Below are 9,834 nucleotides of genomic sequence, written 5' to 3'. Positions count from 1 at the left end.
ATCTTAGGATCTTAGGATCATCTTTGGACGCCTGGTTCTTAGATCAGAGGGGCTGGCCTCTCGGCCATGCCTGGACCTTTCACTTATGTATTTTCATACGGTAGAGTTTCTACACTCCATAGATTAAGGTGTGGAGCTCTGCTGTTCCTCAAAGATTAATGCAAAGTACTACTGTTTTCTATTCAATTCTTCTTATTTCACTTCTAAGATATCCATTCGCACCCAAGAACGTGATGAAGGTGATGATTAAGTGTGACGCTCATCATCCTTCTCCCTTATGAACGCGTGCCTGACAAAAACTTCTGTTCTACATGAATTAAGCTAGAATGAGTATCTCTTAGATCTCCTAACTGGAATCTTCGTGGCGTAAGCTAGAATGATGGCGGCATTCAAGAGAATCCGGAAGGTCTAAACCTTGTCTGTGGTATTCTGAGTAGGATTCAATGATTGAATGACTGTGACGAGCTTCAAACTCACGATTGTTGGGCGTTAGTGACAGACGCAAAAGGAGGGTGAATCCTATTCCAGCACGATCGAGAACCGACAGATGAATAGCCGTGCCGTGACAGAGTGCGTGAGCATATGATTCACTGAGAGGAGGGGATGTAGCCACTGACAACGGTGATGCCCTTGCATACAGCCAGCCATGGAAAGGAGTGAGACTGATTGGATGAAGATAGCAGGAAAGCAGAGGTTCAGAGGAACGAAAAGTATCTCCATTCGCTTATCTGAAATCCCTGCCAATGAATCTACATAAGTATCTCTATCCCTTTTTTTGTTTATTTTAATCTAATAAAGTATCATGTTTAAATCCGCCTGACTGAGATTTGCAAGGTGACCATAGCTTGCTTCATACCAACAATCTCCGTGGGATTCGACCCTTACTCACGTAAGGTATTACTTGGACGACCCAGTGCACTTGCTGGTTAGTTGTATCGAAGTTGTGACAATTATGAATTAAGATCAAAGCACCAAGCTTTGGAGCCATTACCAGGGATTGTTCGAGCCTGGACATCACAATTTCGTGCACCACCCGTCCACTTGCACATCCTTGCATGCACCTAGGATGGTACAATCTTTAAGTGTGGGGAGGTCGAAACCGACTTCCGTGGGTAACTACTTCCTGTCTCAACACCAATATTTAATTTTCTTTGTTAGTTAGTCATCGCATTGCATAATAGATTGCATGTGTATTTAGTTGCTTGCATGTATGTACTACTTGGTTGAGGTAATAAATTCATTTTCAAGACACTATTTTATAGCATTTCACTAATTTGAATTAAAATTTTTGTTGAACTTGCTTGAAGAAATCTATTTTGGAACATGGTTTAGAGCTCGAACACACAAACCTAGTGAGATTTTGAACCTATTTGATTGGTTGCATCTTATCAACCAATATTTTATTTTGGTGTGTGTTGTTCTCTCTGAAATTGTGATCTTTGTCTTGCTTAATTCTATATTTTCATTGTTTGATGTATGCATGCACTTATGTGATTGAGGCCTTTGTTTCACTATAGCTTACATACCCATATGGCCTCATCCCTTTTCATCATCCTTTGCAAACCAATGTTGAGCCATTTTACCCCGTTTATTCTTTACTTTAGCACATCACTAACTCTAAGAGGAAAACAATAATGTCCTTAATTTGAATCTTTGGTTAGCTTAGACTAGTGAAAGTGTTCATGAATTAAGTGTGGAGAAATTGGGTTTGGAAATATTTGGTTTGGAAATTGAGTATGTTAGACTTTTTTGTGAAAGTGTGAAAAAAAAGATAGTTGAGCACATGTTCATGCATTCAATACCTTAATCGTATGCATTGAGAAAAAAATAAGAAAAATAAAAAGAAAAGAAAAATGAAAAGAAAAAAAAAGAGAAAAAAAAAAAGATCAAGTAATAAAAGGGGACAAAATGCACCAAAGTAAATGGTAATAGCAATGCATATGTACTGTACTCAAAATTGGGATGTATGAATATGTGGTAAACATAGTTAATGGGTAGTTAGATTTTACATTCTGATTACATGGATTGTCTTAAGTTAGGTGGGAAGCTTAAGAGTTGTTTAGGTTAATTAAGGATTCATATTTTAGTCCACTTGACCAAATACAATCCTACATTGACCCTAACCCCATTACAACCCTTAAAAGACCTCTTGATATGTGTATTCATGAATTAAATTTTTGTTGATTGGTAGAAGAAGAGCAAGCCTTAGAAAACAAGATTAGTAGAAAATTGAGAGAATCGAACCTCAAACACTTGAGTGATTAGAGTGTATACACTTCCGGTGAGGGTTCGATGCTCGATTCTTTGTTCCCAGCTTTCACGAGCTTTCTTCTTGCAAGTCTATGTGTACTTCATTTTATGATTTGAATTAGCAGAATCCAATTCATATTTGTTTTTGGAGAACTTGATTTACTTTTAACCAAGTAGGTAGAAGCATTTAGCATGTAGTTGTATTCATATATATAGGTTGCATTTCATAAAGTCTACCATTCCTCTTCACCTTCTTTATAGCATCTCTTGAGCTTAGCATGAGGACATGCTAATATTTAAGTGTGGGGAGATTGATAAACCACTATTTTGTTGTTTATTTTGTATTGAATTGAGTGGATTTTATCTATTATTCTCACACTTATTCATATAATTCGCATGTTTTACATTTTCCTTCCTAATTTTGTGCTATGATTGAAAATATGCTTCTTTGGCCTTAACTTCGCTAATTCTAATCTTCTCTTATTACCATTCGATGCCGTGATATGTGCGTTAAGTGATTTCAGGGTTTATAGGGCGGGAATGGCTTAGAGGATGGAAAAGAAGAATGCAAAAGTGGAAGGAATACAAGAAATTGAAGTTTTGAGAATCTGGTAGCGACGCGCACGCATAGACGACGCGTACACGTGACTGGTGCATTTGACAGATGACGCGCACGCGTGGCTGACGCCTATGCGTGGCCAGTGAAAAGACCAGCGACGTGTACGCGTGACTGACGCGTATGCGTGAGAGAGCGTCACGTGCTGAAATTTACAGAAAATACTGGGGGCGATTTCTGGGCTGCTTTGGACCCAGTTTCAGGTCCGAAAATACTGATTAGAGGCTGCAGAGTGAAGCTGGAAGGGGGGAATGAATCAATCATTCACTTCTCATGCATACAGTACTTTAGGTTTTAGATGTAGGTTTTCTAGAGAGAGAGGATCTCTCCTCTCTCTAGGTTTTAGGGTTTTTAGTCTTATTTCTTCTCAAATTCAGATTTACACCTTACTTTAATTTAGTCTCTCTTCTACTTTTATTTGATCTAGCACTTTAGTTATCTACTTCCCTTATTGATTCCTTTATTTTGCTAATTTAGTTTATGAGTTCATGTGTTACTCTCAATTTTCATTAATGCAATTTATGTTTCATGTTTCTTATTGTTCAATTGCTTTGTTATGGTTATTTCTTTGCTTTGGTTAGTCTTAGAATTTCCTATGTCTTGTCAATTTTCTATGCTTTATTTTGCGCCCCCAAGTTTTTGATAAAATGCTTGAGTGGATTTTAATTTAGATTTTTATGTTCTTGACTTGGATTGATTATTTAGAGACTCTTGAGTTATCAAAAGTCTTTTGTTGAATGATAATTGGAGATTTCCGGTTAGCTTGAACTTCACCAAAGCTAGTTTCTCACTATGAGTTGACTAGGATTTGTAAACTCAAGTTGATTGTTTGCACTTGACCTTCCTCCATTGGTTAGAGGTTAACTAAGTGAAGGCAATTCACATTTACCATCACAATTGACAATGATAATAAGGATATGACTTCTAATTCTTTTTCCTTGCTAAGAGCTTTCGTAGTTATTACTTAATTTTCTTGCCATTTTTACTTTCGTGTCTCTTATTTCAAAACCCAAAAATATATTTTTTCATAACCAATAATAAATACACTTCCCTGTAATTCCTTGAGAGACGACCCGAGGTTTAAATACTTCGATTAATTTTATTGGGTTTGCATTTGTGACAAACAATTTAAACATTGACCGAGGATAATTTGTTGGTTTAGAACTATACTTGTAACGCGATATTTTTGTGAAAATCTTTATCGACAATTTTTCCCCGTCATCCATCCTCGCATCTATGTCTGCCACAAACACCCCGGCTGCCTCCTTTGACTTCTTCCTCACTGAGAGACTGGCATTGTCGCAAGCTATTGCTGTTTCTAAGTCTCCTCTAATGGAACCTATGTTTCCGTCATCCGTTACGAACTTCATTGTTAGGAACTTCGTGTATATGACGCCTGAGAGTTCATTGATGGTTCTCCTTCCTATGATGATATTGAAGGCTGTGGAGTCCCTTAAGACCATGAATTCTACCATCACTGACCTCTTGCTTTCCCCGGCTCCCACGCAAATGGGGAGTGAGATTAACCCGTTAGGTTTTATGTAGTTGTCGCCTAGACCACGACCCCGTGTTGGTGGGTTTTGAGTTCGGTCTCTCTGAGTCCCAAGGCGTCAAACACATTTCTAAACATGATGTTCGAATCAGCTCTGCTGTCAACGAGGATCCGCTTTAATAGGCCCGTCCCAATCCTTGCCGTAAATACCATGGGTGGATTTTCAAAGAGATCATGGAACCACCGATCTTCTGGGCCAAAGGATATCTTAGGGGATTCCTTGGACTGAGCCTTGGAGCTTCTCGACGAGATGACCAAGATTTTAGCGTCTTTCTTGGCCGCCGACTTCGATTTGGGTGGTGATTTGATCTAGCACTTTAGTTATCTACTTCCCTTATTGATTCCTTTATTTTGCTAATTTAGTTTATGAGTTCATGTGTTACTCTCAATTTTCATTAATGCAATTTATGTTTCATGTTTCTTATTGTTCAATTGCTTTGTTATGGTTATTTCTTTGCTTTGGTTAGTCTTAGAATTTCCTATGTCTTGTCAATTTTCTATGCTTTATTTTGCGCCCCCAAGTTTTTGATAAAATGCTTGAGTGGATTTTAATTTAGATTTTTATGTTCTTGACTTGGATTGATTATTTAGAGACTCTTGAGTTATCAAAAGTCTTTTGTTGAATGATAATTGGAGATTTCCGGTTAGCTTGAACTTCACCAAAGCTAGTTTCTCACTATGAGTTGACTAGGATTTGTAAACTCAAGTTGATTGTTTGCACTTGACCTTCCTCCATTGGTTAGAGGTTAACTAAGTGAAGGCAATTCACATTTACCATCACAATTGACAATGATAATAAGGATATGACTTCTAATTCTTTTTCCTTGCTAAGAGCTTTCGTAGTTATTACTTAATTTTCTTGCCATTTTTACTTTCGTGTCTCTTATTTCAAAACCCAAAAATATATTTTTTCATAACCAATAATAAATACACTTCCCTGTAATTCCTTGAGAGACGACCCGAGGTTTAAATACTTCGATTAATTTTATTGGGTTTGCATTTGTGACAAACAATTTAAACATTGACCGAGGATAATTTGTTGGTTTAGAACTATACTTGTAACGCGATATTTTTGTGAAAATCTTTATCGACAATTTTTCCCCGTCATCCATCCTCGCATCTATGTCTGCCACAAACACCCCGGCTGCCTCCTTTGACTTCTTCCTCACTGAGAGACTGGCATTGTCGCAAGCTATTGCTGTTTCTAAGTCTCCTCTAATGGAACCTATGTTTCCGTCATCCGTTACGAACTTCATTGTTAGGAACTTCGTGTATATGACGCCTGAGAGTTCATTGATGGTTCTCCTTCCTATGATGATATTGAAGGCTGTGGAGTCCCTTAAGACCATGAATTCTACCATCACTGACCTCTTGCTTTCCCCGGCTCCCACGCAAATGGGGAGTGAGATTAACCCGTTAGGTTTTATGTAGTTGTCGCCTAGACCACGACCCCGTGTTGGTGGGTTTTGAGTTCGGTCTCTCTGAGTCCCAAGGCGTCAAACACATTTCTAAACATGATGTTCGAATCAGCTCTGCTGTCAACGAGGATCCGCTTTAATAGGCCCGTCCCAATCCTTGCCGTAAATACCATGGGTGGATTTTCAAAGAGATCATGGAACCACCGATCTTCTGGGCCAAAGGATATCTTAGGGGATTCCTTGGACTGAGCCTTGGAGCTTCTCGACGAGATGACCAAGATTTTAGCGTCTTTCTTGGCCGCCGACTTCGATTTGGGTGGTGCATCCCGTCCTACCATAACATTGATGACTACCGTTGGGGCATTGTCGGCGCTCTCGGGGGGGCCCTGCCTCGGTTTCACTACCCAGCTGCGATCCTCCTCAGACCGTTCTCGCTCTCTCCTCCTTGGTTCTCGTCTAAACTACGAGAACTCTGTCAACTTGCCCTCGCGAATGGCTTGCTCGAGAGCATCTTTCCGGTCGAAACAGTCCTAGTTTTTTGGCCAAACCCCTTGTGGTAATCACAGTATATATTCTTGTTTCCGCCTGTCCTATCCTTCATCTGCCGGGGCTTTGACAGGATGCCTTTGTCTGCTATCTATTGGTAAACTTCTACTATGGGCGTTGTGAGAGGGGTATAGTTTGTAAACTTGCCCACCCAAGGAAATGACTTGAAGGGTTTTCCTAGCGTCCCTTCCTTGGGCGCCTCCTTTTGTCTGTCGGTGTTCCCGGGTTGACAATTAGGCGGGTTGGGCGGCTGCCACCACTTGGCTAACTTCCTCGTCGTTGATGTATTCCCTTGCCACGTTCTGAATTTCTTGCATGGTCCATACAGGCTTAGTGGTAAGGTACTTTCTGAAATCTTTGTTTAAAAGGTCATTCGTCAGGCACATGCTTGCTACAGAGTCCGTCAGCCCGTCGATCTGCAGGCATTTGTCATTGAATCGATCGAGGAACTTCCTTGTCGACTCGCCAGCCCGCTGGGTAAGCTCAACGGGTTAATCGGGTGCTTAGCTTTGACTATACGCATGTTGAACTACGCCAAGAAGCTGCGTGAGATATCCATGAGGGTCATGATGGATTCTTGAGGGAGCGCGTTGAACCACCATATCATCGGACCGGCCACCATATCATCGCTCCTTTGTCCTCTCTCTCCTGGTTTCTCCACGACCTTTCGACATATCGCGGATGGACTGAGATCGAGCATCAGCTCATTCATGCCTGTTGCCCCTCCTGGGACTTGCCCTTTGTCTTCCGACCTCTTGGTAGGAGATCGGGTGTAGGACAAACTGGGGTGAGAATCTTTGCTGTGCTCGGCGCGATAGCGATCTCTCGCCGCTAGCTCCCTTTCCAGGTTTTGCACTCGGTGATGGAGTTCTTGCATGATCTTTGCGTTGCTGTCACCTGTACCGCCAAAAGGATGTCTCTCGGAAGATTCGGAGGGGGGTCACTTGGACAGGACCTTGGCCTTGAACATTCGTGGGAGGAGGTCACAGAGGCTACCCTACTTCTCAAACAGGTCCCCCCTTCTTCCCGCATTTTCTCTTTGCTAGGGAAGAGCTCCATCGCGCCAGGTTCCCACAGACGGCGCCAATGTTCGGTGGTGTGGGTGTTTGGTGGATCGGTAAGGTGGATGGCGGAACGAAGGGTTGAAGAGATCTGGAGTTGGGCGCGAGCTGCTGATACGGTTCCTTCGGCCTACGCGTCAAGGTGTCGGTGGGCGGGACTACTTGCAAGGACACTCCGATGCTAAAGTCAGAGTCCGTACTAGGAGGCGGCTAATTAGGATTAGAAAGGGTGACGTACCTCTTGAGAGGGGTAGGTCCTTCCCCATTTATATTTAGTACCCGGGTGAACCCCTTGTAATCAAGCCCATCGTTTTGAAAGCTTCTACTAACTGTCCAGATTTTCTATAAAGTGGGAGGTGATGTGCGGATCGCTCCGTGTTTTGAGTAGGCCAACCCGGTGAGTCGGTGATCCGTGGCTGGACCTGAATTTTTAATGGGCTAGGCTAGAACAAACTCCTATAAATGTGTTTAACGCTAACGTCCCTTTGACATCTACCCTTCTTTAATTCGAAGATCAAACCCACGCCTGGCCACCATAGCTAGGGGTGGCAAACGGGCCTAAATCCGCCGGGCCGGCCCGCGTAACCCGCCAAAAAAGGCGAGTCGGGCTGAAAAATTGGGACCGTCAAATAGCAAAAGCCCGCTTAACCCGCACCGCTTAAACCGCTGGTTTTGGCGGGGCGGGGCGGGCTTCCCCGCCGGGCTTAGTCTTTTTTTAGCAAGGGGTATTGGGGTGGGGCGGGGCGGGCTTCCCCGCTTGCCACCCCTAACCATAGCCACCAAATCCATTACCGCAATAGAAATCACCTATATATGTAAATTGTTTTTGTCATTGTTAAGCTGTTTTAGCTACAAATTAGATTAAATGCATCCAAAGATATGCACGATGAATGAATTTAAGGTTTTGTTTCCGGAATTTGAGGATTGTGCAACCTCAATTGGTCCCAAACTCCCATTTATATATATCCCTTCCTTCGTTTTGCCTTTAATAATTTGTGCCACTTGAAATAATAATGGACATACAATCCCTACTTAGCATAACTAACGTTATTATCCAAATAACAAATTGTTGCTATTTAATTATTTATCTTTTAAAAGTAAATCATATAGAAAAAGTCACCATCTACCTTTTCGCTTCCTAGTATAAAAAAAAAGCTAGGCATTTTGGGAATAAATCCACACTAGCTAGTATCTGGTTAGGGCTTAATATCGGTTAGTACGAACACGTAAATCCTGTATTTTTTTCGATTATTATTAGTAGTAGTAACAGCAGCAACAACAATAGTACTACACTATTAAAAATACAGATTTTAGCCACCAAAAAAATCGTGACAACGATATTTTTGCGACAACTAAAGGGGGTGACACTCTTTTATTTAGCTATAGTTTTTAGTCTGTTAACCAACCGCAGAGACTTTTAATTTGCCATGGTCAACACCTACTTAGCACAGTTATAACTGTGGCTAAGTGGAATATTCTATTACAAAAAGTAACCGTAATTAAAATCATGCTAAACATGAAATTAAATATTAAAAGAGAAATGTTAGATACATCAGAATTTATTATTTTTGACTATTACTTAGTCATTAATTAAATTCTTTTAGTTTAATTCTTCTAATCAAGTAATTCAATAACATTTTATTTCATATTTTTAAATATTAATGACTAAGTGTGTACTAGATATCTCTGGTACGAGTTGTAAGGTGGATCGGAGACTTGCGAGTCAAGGTGGTCGCCGGATTATCTGACTGGAGCAATGTGGAGTGGTACCTGCAAAGACACTCCGATGCTCAAGTCAGAATGGATCTAAGAGGTATGAGGTGAGTGGAATGAGTGACGTACCTGAGGGGGACTAGGACCCCTTTATATAGGTGATGACAATTATTTTATTTTATCTTGTTTGGCTAAGATAAAGAAGTATTTGAATTTGAATGTTGGTTAGAAATTGTAGAGGGCCGGTTTTAGGCCTTCTAGAATGGCGAAGTGGGCTGAATCTGGGTAACCGGGTTTAGGGACCGGATCAGGCGACGGATCCGGGGATTGGATCCGTAACAGTTGCCCCCGCAGCGGGAGAGCGAGTGAGGTCGATCTTTGTCACTGGAGGACATGGCTTCGCCGTTTGTGGCTATATTGGTCGTTTGTTGGAATGGGTTTCGAACTCGAGAGGTCGTTTTAACGAGTTCCCTAATGTCGGAGCGAGCAATTCTTCGGTCGTTGCCCTTGGACTCTGTGTTAGCTGTTGGTCTGGGCTTTACGCATTCTTGCGGCTGTTGTATTTCTCGAGGTGCGTTGACAGTTGCATTTTTTCAGAGAGAAAATTTATTATAAAAGAACGTTCGGACTGCTTTCCTTTTTTGCCCCTCCTTCCCTTGTTGATCCTAGGGGGTATTT

The sequence above is a fragment of the Arachis ipaensis genome, chromosome B10 (genome assembly GCF_000816755.2).
Source record: "Arachis ipaensis cultivar K30076 chromosome B10, Araip1.1, whole genome shotgun sequence".
Lineage (NCBI taxonomy): Eukaryota > Viridiplantae > Streptophyta > Magnoliopsida > Fabales > Fabaceae > Arachis > Arachis ipaensis.
The sequence above is the reverse complement of the archived record's forward strand: the minus strand, read 5'-3'. Positions refer to the sequence as shown.